Source organism: Triticum aestivum, chromosome 7B, assembly GCF_018294505.1.
Source record: "Triticum aestivum cultivar Chinese Spring chromosome 7B, IWGSC CS RefSeq v2.1, whole genome shotgun sequence".
Taxonomy (NCBI): domain Eukaryota; kingdom Viridiplantae; phylum Streptophyta; class Magnoliopsida; order Poales; family Poaceae; genus Triticum; species Triticum aestivum.
Window position 1 is genome coordinate 200,088,630 of NC_057813.1, and position 13,469 is coordinate 200,102,098.

Below are 13,469 nucleotides of genomic sequence, written 5' to 3' on the forward strand. Positions count from 1 at the left end.
GGAACTTGCCCGAGCCAAGGAGCAAGCAAGGAAAAGTGATGCGGCTACTGTTAAAGCGGCTAAAGAGCTAAAAGCCGAACAGGCTGCTCACTGCCAGAGCAAGAAGGAAACAGCCGAGATGGCCATAAAATTGAAGGATGCTACCGACCGCTGTAAATTTCTTGAACAAGAAGATAGGGCGGCTCCGAAGGATCTTGAAAAGATCACTGCCGAAGCCAAGGATACTCGCTCCGCCATGAGAGCGATGAAGGAGGAGCTGCGTCAGGCCAGAGATATCACGGCTGGAAAGCCTTATATGCTGCGGATGAAGTTCGGAGACCCCAAGTATGTTCCATTAGACCGGCAGTGGAGTGCGGAAAACGCTTATCTGGATTTTGCCGCGAGTGCGGCGGACGCGACCGAACACTTCCGCAACCGAGGTGACCATGAGTTGGAAGGGCTTTTTTGGTCGCAGTACCACAATCCAGAACGCCCACTGTCAGTATCCGACCGTTTAGCCGCCTGGCGGAGCTGAACAGATTATCCGGACTCGCCATGAAGTATGTTGCAAGTCGTCTGTGGCCGGAGAAGCCGGAGCCGAAGAGTTATTTTGGCTTGGTGCAGCACTTCCTTGGTTTGGTGATGCATGCTGATGCAATGAAGAGGTCGGCGTGCATAGAGGGCGCATAGATGGCTCGTGCCCGTGTCAAAACATACTGGGCAGATATGAAGGCCAGTATTGTTGCGTCCCAGGATTCGGACGAAAGCCGAGTACCTGCCAAGCACTATTTTGAGGAAGTTCTTCCTGGCGCTCGTATAATAGAGTCGCAGTGCTCGAAGGATGTTGTGTTTGAATAGCTTATACTATTTGTAAAATGCATTTTGTTTTTATGAAACGAGCTTTTTATACTTGTGCTTGCAAGAATTATGATGCCTCCTGTGCGGCCGTTTAATGTATATATTTGTATATAACCTGAAAGATGGCAGTCGTTGGCTTCAGCCCCCACGCATAGAATGCGGGGGTGTTCGCAAAAAAGGCGCTTTTTCACACTTAATCCAACGTCTTGGTCCTACAAAGGAGGTGGTGGCGCGGCGAACTAGGCAACCAGACTATAATGCTTTATCACTTTCACCTAGCCATAGGAGTTTGATAGTGGGGCTATTGAGTAGCCCCTAGGGGCACCGCGCTCGCCCGAATTCGGGGCGCGAGTGTGCCTGACCGGGAAGCGGCCCTTCATTAATGCGGGGAAATCCTAGAGATTCCGAAAGTCATCGAGTGGTTGACAAGTCTCTCGCTATATCATGACAGTCAGTTTTCGGCTTTCTCTACTGAGGTGCTCACCTGGCCGAACCGGGGCACAATCGCAGTAGTTCTCCTGGTGCCGCGTTAGCCGATATAACGGAACGTAAGGCAGCAAAACACAGGAGCCGGGCAAACACAACATTTGACCAAAGACATGATTCGGAGCTGATGCATATAGGGCCAAACACGCGACGCCGAACACTCCCTAAGGTGTTCGGTCTTTATGAAGACGGGCCAAAATAGAGCCCTTGGTAAAAAAGCCCCTTGTGTCCAGGTACGCGCAAAAATTCTGGCGTGGCCATATGCCAAGACGCCAGCCTCCTCCTCGGCTATAGAGAGAGAGAGCCGGGGGATGTTATCAACAAGAGACAGTAAGAAAGGTTTACACAGGGTCTTAATCTGAATAGAACCCTTGAACGGGTCCCTGCTGCACGTCTGCGCATGTGTCTCCGTTGTGCCGTATCCTGGACGGGCGTAGCACGGTGTTCGTCTGCGAAAGAGAGGAACTTAGTAAAAATAAGCGTGCGAGAAATCGAAAGAAATAAATAAAATATGGTTGGAGCAAGGGTCGTATTGTCTCCAGGCGTGAGCACACGGAGCCCCTTGCATGAATGTGTGCGGATGTTGACGCCAGACTCGTCGAGCCATGTCCGGGATAGTAAGGCTGGTTTTGCGGGCGGCTGTCTAGGTAGCCGCACCCCTGCCCATACTGTGGGGGTCAATTTATGTTCCCCTGTAATGAAATGATGCCCTTTGGGCCGGGCATTTTGAGCGTAAGGGATGCGTAATGCGGTATTGCGTTAAAGCGGGCGAAAACTTCACGTCCCAGTAGCGCTTGATAGCGACTTACGAATGGGGCGATGTGGAATGTTAGCTTCTCGCTTCGGAAGTTGTCGGGTGATCCGAACATGACTTCTAATGTAAGGGAACCCATACTTGGGGTATCCGGGCCTGGTGTTACTCCTTGAAAGGAAGTGTTGCCGAGGTGGATTATCACTGGGTTTATCCCGAGTTTGCGGACCGTGTCCTGATATAACAGGTTCAAGTCGCTTCCGCCGTCCATAAGGGCTTTGTAAGTTGGAGTCCGTTGATAATTGGATTTACGACCAAGGCAGTCCATCCTGCGTTCTGGTCTCCTCTGGAATAATCCTGATGATCGAAAGTGATTGGTTGTAACAACCAGTGGGGTTGCTCCTCCGGGGCTGGCTGTACGGCGCGTGTCTTCGTAGGTGCCGTTCTGCTCTTCCCTTTTGTCACATGAAGTAGATTTACTATCTTGACTTCTTGTGGGAACTTCTTTTGTTCTCCGGTGTTCTGCTTGTGGGGTGCATCGTCATCTTCTCTTGGTGTGTTGAGCCCCTTGTGTTCGGAGTTGAGCTTGCCGGATTGCTTAAAGACCCAACAATCTCTGTGGGTATGGTTTGCAGGTCTCCACAGAGTGCTGTGGATTTGACATATTTTGTCCAAAATTTTGTTGAGGTTGGATAGCTCGTCCCTATCGTCTGTGGGGGGCGGCTTTTTCTGATTTTGCCGAGAGCTTTTGAATCCGGCGTTTACTGTCGTGCTCATTGGGCTGTTGTCTTTTATCTGGCGCGGTTCTTTGTTACTGCGCGGCTTCCCGTTCCCATCTCTGGGTTCGGACGTATTCGGGTCGCTGGTGCTGCTTCTTGCCAACCAGCTATCCTCTCCTGCACAAAAGCGGGTCATGAGGCTTGTTAATGCGGCCATTGTTCGCGGCTTTTCTTGGCCGAGGTGTCTGGCGAGCCATTCGTCTCGGACGCTATGCTTGAAAGCTGCTAGGGCCTCTGCGTCCGGACAGTCGACTATCTGATTCTTTTTTATAAGGAATCTGTTCCAGAGTTTCCGTGCTGACTCTCCGAGCTGTTGAGTTATATGACTCAGATCATCTGCATCCGGGGGTCGGACATAGGTCCCTTGAAAATTTGCCTGGAAAGCATCCTCAAGCACTTCCCAACTTCCCATGGTGTTTTCGGGAAGGCTTTTAAGCCAATGCCGGGCTGGCCCTTTGAGCTTAAGGGGTAAGTATTTTATGGCGTGGAGGTCGTCTCCTATGGCCATGTGTATGTGGAGGATGTAGTCCTCGGTCCAGACTCCAGGGTCTGTTGTTCCGTCATATGCTTCTATGTTCACTGGCTTGAATCCAGCTGGGAATTCATGGTCCAGCACCTCATCGGTAAAACATAGGGGGTGTGCGGCGCCCCTGTATTTAGGCGTGCCACAGTGTTCGGGTATTTTTTGCATTGCATCGCACACTGGAGCTTGCTTTCTTGTCCTGTAGATGGATCTAGTTGGGCCAGTTTTCTGATGTGAATTCTTGGACGGATTACGCGCCATATTGAGTGCGGCGTCCTTTGATGCATGAGATTGATCGTAGGGTCGTCTATCCGACCTCGTGGCTTCCTTATTTTTTGACTGTGGGAGATTTATGGCCTCTTCGTCAAATTTCGGTAGTAGTTTCCGCTTCGGATAGCTCTTTGTGTGGCGACTGCTGCCGTACTTGTGTGCGGTATTGAGTACTTTGCCCCATCTGATCCTGAGTGCATCTTCCGCTGTCTTGAGCCTCCGCTTCTGCTTTCTCAGGCTACGTGCAGTGGCGGTGAGCCTTTGGTGGAGGTTTTGATGTTCCAGCAATTTGTCTAGCGTGAGGTTGTCCGGGCTATTATCTTTCCCGGGGATTGGTTGTTCGGATTGGCCGCCCTGTTTGGATGGATGCTCGACGGCACATTCGTCATCCGTTGATTCACCCTGCTCTATGGCTGGGTCTTTGTCGAGGTGCGGCTTGGCCTTGCGCTTACGCCGCCGCTTTGATTGTTTTTCGGGGGAGCGACCCCTGGCCGCATCCTTTTGGTCCTCGTTGTCATTTTTGTTGTTTGTGTCCACCATGCATACATCGTATGATGAGGTGGCTTTCCGGCGCCCTATAGGTGCTGGTTCCTGATCGTCTCCTTTATCGGCGTCCATACCGTCGATATTTTCGGAGTCGAAATCGAGCATGTCGGTTAGATCGTCGACAGTGGCTATCAAGTGGGTGGTGGGTGGGCTTTGAACTTCGTCGTCCGCGTCCCAACCGCCCCGATCGTAGTCCGGCTGGGGTTCTTTCGACAAAGAGAGGGACTTTAGCGAATTTAGGATATCGCCAACAAGCGGGTGCTGAAAGATGTCCGCGGCGGTGAACTCCATGACCGGAGCCCAATCGGGCTTAATCGGAAGAGGTGCGGGATTTACGGAGTCTGGATCGGAGTCTGGCACCTCGGAGTCACGGGCCTTGCGAGGGACTGGGCCGGTATCCGGCTCTATCGCCGTAGAGATTGCAGTTTCCGGGGTGGCGTGTAACCGTCCGTCCCCGACCGACATAGTGGGCTCCGAGCTAATGGTCGGAGCGGACACCTGAGCGGCGCTCTGGGCGTTGTCCGATGACAGAGCTAAATCGTGCCCATCATGACAGTGCGGCGCGCCCGGTTGTGGCTCGAATCCATCGAAGATCAAGTCCCCGCGGATGTCGGCCGTGTAGTTCAAGCTTCCAAACCTGACCTGATGGCCAGGGGCGTAGCTTTCGATCTGCTCCAGATGGCCGAATGAGTCAGCCCGCAGTGCGAAGCCGCCGAATACGAAGATCTGTCCGGGAAGAAAAGTCTCATCCCGGACCGCATCGCGATTGACGAGCGAAGAAGCCATCGGGCCTAAAAGGTGACGACACAGAGGAACTCTCAATGAAAGCACCAATGTCGGTGTCAAAACCGGCGGATCTCGGGTAGGGGGTCCCGAACTGTGCGTCTAGGCGGATGGTAACAGGAGACAAGGGACACGATGTTTTTACCCAGGTTCGGGCCCTCCCGATGGAGGTAAAACCCTACTCCTGCTTGATTAATATTGATGATATGGGTAGTACAAGAGTAGATCTACCACGAGATCGGAGTGGCTAAACCCTAGAATCTAGCCTATGGTATGATTGTTGCTCGTCCTACGGACTAAAACTCTCCGGTTTATATAGACACCAGAGAGGGCTAGGGTCACACAGAGTCGGTTACAATGGGAGGAGATCTTCATATCGTATCCCCAAGCTTGCCTTCCACGCCAAGGAAAGTCCCTATCCGGACACGGGACGGAGTCTTCAATCTTGTATCTTCATAGTCCGGGAGTCCGGTCGAAGATCATAGTCCGGCCATCCGGACACCCCCTAATCCAGGACTCCCTCAACGGTCTTCAAATAAAACAGTGCTACCTCTTGGTGGAGATAGCACCCCGGTTGTACATGCACGAGAACTAGCCCTACCACACATAACCCAAACTCTCGCAGATTGTACCCCTACTGCGATGGATAGAGAACCAGCTTCACCCAATCTAACCCCAACCCCAGCAGATAGTAACCTAGTTCATGTTGACACAGCACCATCTCCACCATAGAGCTCCCAAACAAGAGCAGTTACCAGTTAGTACGCCTATTCCTGTGGAGGAAGCACAACCAGCTAGTCGTAGTTTAGCATCTATCACATTTGATGTTGTTAAATCGTATGTGTGTATCTTCCCATCCTGGAAATATTATACTGAAGGTGAAGGAAAATGCCAGTTGCAGGTGTTTTTCCAAGAGATATGTGTAAGTAATGTTATTCATGGCAATTACTTTGCTTTGTCCCATACATCCTACCTCCATGATGGTTATAATACAACAAATTTTCCATTTTTCTCAATAGAGAAGGACCGTTTTGGAAACTCAGGACGAGGTAACCTGTGCTAATACCTCTGCTATCTTCAAGAATGCTTGGTGGCAGTATCAGAATTACGTGAAGAAAACGTACTTCACCGGTAAAGAAACTCATCAAATTCCCTTACGTTCTCCTGAGACACATTTACTGGACGATGACTGGGAACGCCTTGTTCTGTACTAGTCCCGAACCAAGAATGTGGTAAGGTCTATGAGCTCATTTTTTTATTTTTAAGTACTATATTCTTGCGTCTTACTATACTCTGTTCATGTAGAACAAGTGCCTAAACCTGAAGAACAACTGTTCTAATTTAAGATTCCATTGCTATCATAGTTCAAAAAAGTGCTAGGCGTTAATTGTGCGTTTGCCACCACCTTGCACTTTACTGACTAAAGCGCATGCTTATGCGCAGTTATGCATAGATTAAGCGTAGTTATGCGCAATGCATTTTGCCAACGCCTAGAGCTTAGGCGCGCTTAAGCGCTCGCTTAGGCGCCCTTAAGCGCTCGCTTAGGCGCGCCTTTTTTAACTATGAGTGATATCGTGCATATTGCTTTGCTCTTGTATCACTGTATTTACTCATACAAACTTAGTTTTAAATTGAAGGATCCAATCGAAACTCCAATGGCACAACAGGTATGTTCACACATGTTTCTTTAACAAGTTTGTTCTTATCAATAGCTCTGTTGATTTCAATTTCAATTGTGTATACAGTTGACTTCTCATATCATGCACATTACTAGCATCACAATAGAGCCAATAGTGTTGTTGTACATGTAGACTCGTGGTACCCATCTGAAATCTTGTTGTGCCGTGTAGTTTCCCACGCTTTGTATTCTTTCACTGCTGCTTTGTCTTGAACTGATATGATTTGAACCGTGTCTCTATTTTTATTTGGCAAGTGCAGTGACCATAGGACATAGATATATGTTTGTTTGATGCTTTTATTATGTACTAGTACTTGGCAATAGAAGACTTGGTAGTTTAATCTTGTCCACCTTACTAATGAACTAGTTCACCGAAATGAGTTTCATATATTAGTACATGCTAAACCTGTTATGTGTCTGCTTGTTTCTTCTTTAAGAATGCTGACAGAATATTGGGGAAGAGTGCCTTATTAAGCAATGGTAAAGGAAGTAATGCAGATAAGGTTCAGGATAGTGAGACATCCTTGTTAGTCTCCAACAAAGCTGATAAAACAGCTAAGGAAGACTATCTTGAAGACAATTAGACAACCCAAAGTCATGTCTTGGTTTAGTGTTCGAGTTACTGGCCACTACTGCTTGCACAAGCTATTCAAACTCACTGTCTGAATCAGTTCCGTTTCTTGAGTCTCAACTACAAGCTGAAAGACATCGATCAGCTGTGCTGCGACAAGAAGCGGAACGACTGCAGAAGTCCCTGGAGCATTCAGATGCATACTTTTTGGTGCAACATCAAGCGTTGGAGGATTTTAGCACCATACAGGACAAAGCTAATAAGCTTGCTAAGCTTATTGCCAGCATGGTGGATACCCAGGATAACGTTTCTTGAGCTCTTCTGAAGTTGTTTCAGTTATGCTCTTGTTTTGCTGCCACGTTTATTTGCACTGGTGGCCAATTTTGACGGCCAATGTATGTAATATGCTGCTTTGTTCCTTATATTTGCACTGGTGGAGAACTTTGATGCCCAGTGGATATAATATATGTAATAGTGGTAATAGGCTAGCATTAATTGCTTGCTTATTTATTTCCTTATTGTCTTATTTAGTTGTTTGCTTGTAGTCAATGCAGTTCTTTTTCTGTGTTTTTCTAGTGGCCACAATAACCTATTTTTGGTAACTAGGCCAAAATAATCATGGCAACACACGGACTGTTGTAACCATGGGCCTCCTACGGGCCGTATGATCCATGGGCCTTCTATTGGCCATAGGACTCATTGGCCTTCTATAGGGGCCGTAGGATCCATGGGCCTTCTACGGGCAGTAGGATCCATGGGCCTTCTACGGGCCGTGCGATCCATGGGCCTTCTACCGGCTGTACGATCCATGGGCCTTTTACAGGCCGTAGGATCCATGGGCCTTCTACGGGGCGTATCATCATTTCGCCAATCATGGGTCGTACTATTCATGGACCATAACGAGCCGTTAATAGGTCGTTTTTGATAACTCTACGAAAACTTCCCAACGGGTTTTTTTGACATGAAAACGGCCCAACGTATTAACGGGCCACAAACGGGCCGACTGTAACGATGGGCTGAATTTGGCCCACAAGCAGAAAATGACAGTAACGGGCCGTAAGTAACCGAATGCTGGAAATGAGCCCAAGAATAAATGGGCCCTGAGCAAGCCGAAAGATAACTTGGGCTGGAAACGGTCCAATGGAACAATGGGCCGTTAATGGGTATAAAGTGATACACTATTCATTACGGGCCAGTTTCACCATGGGCCTTAATGGGCCAAGAGTTACAAAGGGCCTCATATGGGCCGAAAGACGTCATGGGCCATACATGGGCCGGAAGTTAAAACGGGCTGGAATCATATTGGACGGCCCAGATGAGGCTATTGGGCCTAATTCGGAGAGGTCGTAACGGGCCCTGGGTTAGCGGGCTGTAAATGGGCTATATGCGAATAGGCCGTTAACAAGCTTTCCGTGGGCCGGCCCGCCACCTTTTGACCAAGTCAAACGGGCTGGCCTTTTCACGGGAATGGGCCTCTATTGGGCCGTGCCACATGCTGATGTATCATAGGCGCCTTGGGTCCAATGAGTGGATGACATCTGTCCCAACGGTGAGCCGACACGTGTTTCCTCCAGCCAATGCTGATTTTACACGTGGAAAATCCCCATTGGTCAGGGCTGTTAATGGGTTACCGGATCCAAAACCGGACCAGATAGCTTAAGGGCGTTCCGTTACGGTGGATGCCACGTGTCGGTCACCCTTGAGAAATCACTTCTGTGATGCGTGATTTATCATCATGGAAGTGGACACTTCCGTGATGATAATCTTGGTAATGTCATGGAACACTTCTACGACAGCACAGGTATGACTATCTTGATTCTTTCATAAAATCGTCATGGATGTATATGCATGACAGAAAATGCGACCTACTTTGACAAACACATATCATCACGGAAGTGTATTTTTTTTAGTGGTGGTCATGGTTTCCCGCGACACCAAGCCATCCCAAGATAATATTCCAAGAAGTCTCAAGCATCTAAGCTTAGGGATGCCCCGGTAGGCATCCCACCTTTCTTCATGAACAGTTATCAATTAGTATCGGTTGAACCTAAGTTTTTGCTTCTTCACATGATATGTGCTTGTTGTTTTAATAAAATAATTAAGATCTTTTTTTAAATGAGAGAGAGTCCTCAAATAGCTACCCATTTACTTAACTACTCGTTTGAACTTCACTCATATCTTTTTGGAGTTGTTTGTCGAACACTTCATGTTCACCTATATTATTTTGAGAGTTGATACTAGTGATGACAATTTGCACAAGCTTTGAAATTGGTCCTAATATGACGAATATCCAAGAAGGATATAACAAAAACTTTCATTAAGATCATTGGATATGATAAGTTTGATTCCTTGCAATAGTTTTGAGATATGGAGATAATAATATGTGAGTCATGTTGGTGAGTAATTGTGCTTTAGTAGGAATATTGGTGTTAAGGTTTGTGATTCCCCATGCAAGCATGCAATTCAATAGTAGACATCATTCTCCTCGACATCACTGCCTCCTTGGAGGCGTCAATGGTGAAGTTATTGATGACTATTATCGAGGAGTGTCTTATTGTTGGGGGACCTTGGATAGTGATGCTACTAGCGAGGAAGCTGATTGGGGCATATGATCAATTGGAGGTGGAGCGGCATCGTATATACCATGTCGGTGAGGACGGGTCTTGGAAACATGGCACAGTGGAGTCTCGACGACGGATGCGACTTGATGGACGCATGCGGGGTGGTGGCTGATAATCCCAAGTGCAAGGAATCATCATAGCAATTTCCAAAGGAGGAAGTGATAAGTATGGAGTGTCGAACACACATGGAGCTAAAGGTAAGATCAATATTCTCTCAAGTCCTATCTGCCACTGATATGACTCTACGTACACCTAACGTTTGCTTCCATCTAGAAACGAGAAATAAAATTACCTTGTGGGTATGAAGAGGATAACTTTGCATAATATCGGAGATGTAAAATATAAAAATAGGTGCTCTTAACATAAAGTCAGAATATATTACTATATATTATAAATAGTGAGTGTGAAATAATGATGGATTAGTGTGTGAATTATCCTAGGCAATTGTTAACTAGATCAGTGGTCATTATTGCAATTTTAAATGAAGGAGAGGCATAAGCTAACATAATTTCTCTTCTTGGATCATATGCACTTATGATTGGAACTCTAGCAAGCATCCTCAACTACTAAAGATCATTAAGGTAAAACCAACCATAGCATTAAAGCATCAAAGCCCCCTTTATCACATACGAAACAACCCCCTTACTCGGGTTTATGCTTCTGTCACTCAAGCAACCCACTATAAGCGAATCATAAACGTATTGCAACACCCTATAGCGGGAATCCTTCACGTGTGCGCGGCACGGAAGGCACCATAGGACAACACCAAAATTAAACATACAACTCAAACCAATCTAGATCATCAATCAACCCAGAAGATAAAAGATATCTACTCAAAACATCGTAGGATGGAAACACATCATTATATCATAATATGTGGCATAAAGCACCATGTTCAAGTAGGGGATTACAGCGGGGTGCGGGAGAGTGGACCGCGTAAAAGAGATGAGGAAGGTGATGAAGATGGTGATGTTGATGAAGATGATCACCGCGGCGATGGTTCCCTCGGTGGCACTCCGACACCTCCGAGAGAGAGGGGGAGAGAGTCTCCCCCTTGTGGTTCCTCCTCCATGGCCTCCCCCTAGATGGGGAGAGGTTATCCCTCTCGTCCTTGGCCTCCATGGTGATGATGCGCCCCTCCTAGATCCTCCTCCATGGCCTCCGATGATGATGGCCCCCTCCGACAGGGTGCCGAAGAGCACCTAGATTGATTTTTCATGGCTACAAAGGCTTGCGGCTACGTAACTCCCGATCTAGGTTTATTTCTAGGGGTTTTGGTATTTATAGGAATTTTTGGCGTCGGTCTCATGTCAAGGGGGTCCACAAGGCAGCGATAAGGTAGGAGCACCCTCCCGGGGGGTAGGGTGCGCCCCATACCTTGTCATCGCCTCGAGACTCTTCAGGTCCAACTCTTTTGCTTCGGGGTTCTCTTTTGGACCATAAAGAATCACCATAAATTTTCATCCCATTCCAAGAACTTCTATTTCTGCACAAAAAACGACACCATGATAGTTCTGCTGAAAACAACGTCGGTCTGGGTTAGTTCTAATCAAATTATACCAAAACCATATAAAATTATTGCAAACATGGCATGAGTACTTCATAAATTATAGATACATTGGATACATATATCAGTGGCATTGTTTGGCGCCATGGTGGCGTCGATGACAGTAAGGCCCGACAACGTGAATGTTTTGATCGCTCCTAAGGTGGGATGGCAGAAGATGGCAGCGACTGATTCTAGAGCGTGCACATGCGATGCACGCAGGGAGTCCGCTATATCGGTTGGTGCTCTCAGGTTGCCAGGGAGCAACTAGAATATATGGTGTGTGTTGATGCAAGGTCAGGGCACATCATCAAGTTTGTAGGGGTAGCGACAATGGTTGCCAGGCAGGTGGCTTTCGGTTGATCCATGTACTTGTTTTGCGGGTCCTATTGAACAAAATAATAGAAATGGTTGTGTGCATCGCTTGATGTGGAGGCCGGGTACTCCTCCTTCCGAAAAGAAGTTCTTGCAAAAATGTAAAGAATTTTTGGAATAGTTTCATTGATTTGTATCCTCAACCATGCAAGATATGGAACTATAGAATAATCTATCTTCTGCATCCATGGTACTCCATTCACATAGATGTTGGAGAACTGCACCATGGAGTATACTATCTTTACCTTAAATCTACATGGACAAAAGTATTGAGGAAATATTTTGGAATTCCGGTGAAGAAAGGAATCGAACCATGAAGATTACTAGTAAAACACGTATATGACTTTAATTAGAAACATGAATCTACATATACCTTCACACTATTACATTTGTGAGAAGTAATCTTAGTAAGAAAATGGGAAATTAGAAAAAAAGTTAAAAGTTATAGACTGCATCAAGTAACACATCAATTCAAAATTGGTCGAGTTATTTCGTTTACCATCTAGCACGCTATGTTTATAATATGTCCACCGGAAGCATGCAAAAAATACAAATCATTGCAAGATTTCATTAACTTTTCTTTTCTACCCAGGTTATGAATTCAGTGCCCCTTTTTCATGTGTATACATCAAGATATCTAACAAAAATATAGAACAAGAGATAGAGGTTACTTACATATGATGCCACAACATGGCAAAAACAATGGGATTATTGTGTTCCTTTTTAACCCGAGACATGGAACAATGGATATATGCACAATGTTATCAATATTGGTCAAATATAGTAGTTGCACAACATTTTAGCACATCAAGCGAGCATAGTACTGGAAAACACCATAATTATCACCTCGAAATCGATATTTACATCACCACAAAAAATGTTATAAGGAGGGGAGAGTTCATTGAGGCGATGCTACCCAGACTTGATGGCATTGTAGTCGCAGAAGCTCGAGTCCAAGGAAGCCAAGAAGAACACCTGCCTCTATAGAAGAAACATGTGTCACAACCTATCCTCCACCGCCTCACCTCATAGTTACAATCGAGATCACTAGAATGGTGTTGGGGAACAAAGTAATTTCAAAAAAATTCCTATGCACACGGAAGATCATGGTGATGCATAGCAACGAGAGGGGAGGGTGTTGTCCACATACCCTCGTAGACCGTAAGCGGAAGCATTAGCACAACATGGTTGATGTAGTCGTACGTCTTCAATTACCGAACGTACGGCACCTTCGAGTTTAGCACAAGTTCAGCTCGATGACGTCCCATGAACTCTGATTCAGCAGAGCTTTGAGGGAGAGTTCTGTCAGCACGACGGCATGATGACGATGTTTATGATGCTACCGATGCAGGGCTTCGCCTAAGCACCACTACGATATTACCGAGGTGGAATATGGTGGAGGGGGGCACCGCACACGGCTAAGAGATCAATGATCGATTGTTGTGTCTAGAGGTGCCCCCTGCCCCAGTATATAAAGGAGCAAGGGGGGAGGCGGCCGGCCAGGAGGAGGGCGCGCCAAGGGGGGCGTCCTACTCCCACCGGGAGTAGGACTCCACCTTTCCTTGTTGGAGTAGGAGAAGGGAAGGAAGGGAGAGAGGAGGAGAAGGAAAGAAGGGGGCGCCACCCCCCTCCTTGTTCAATTCGGACTAGAGGGGGAGGGGTTGCGCGGCAGCCCTGGCCGCCCCTCCTCTTCTCCCACCAAG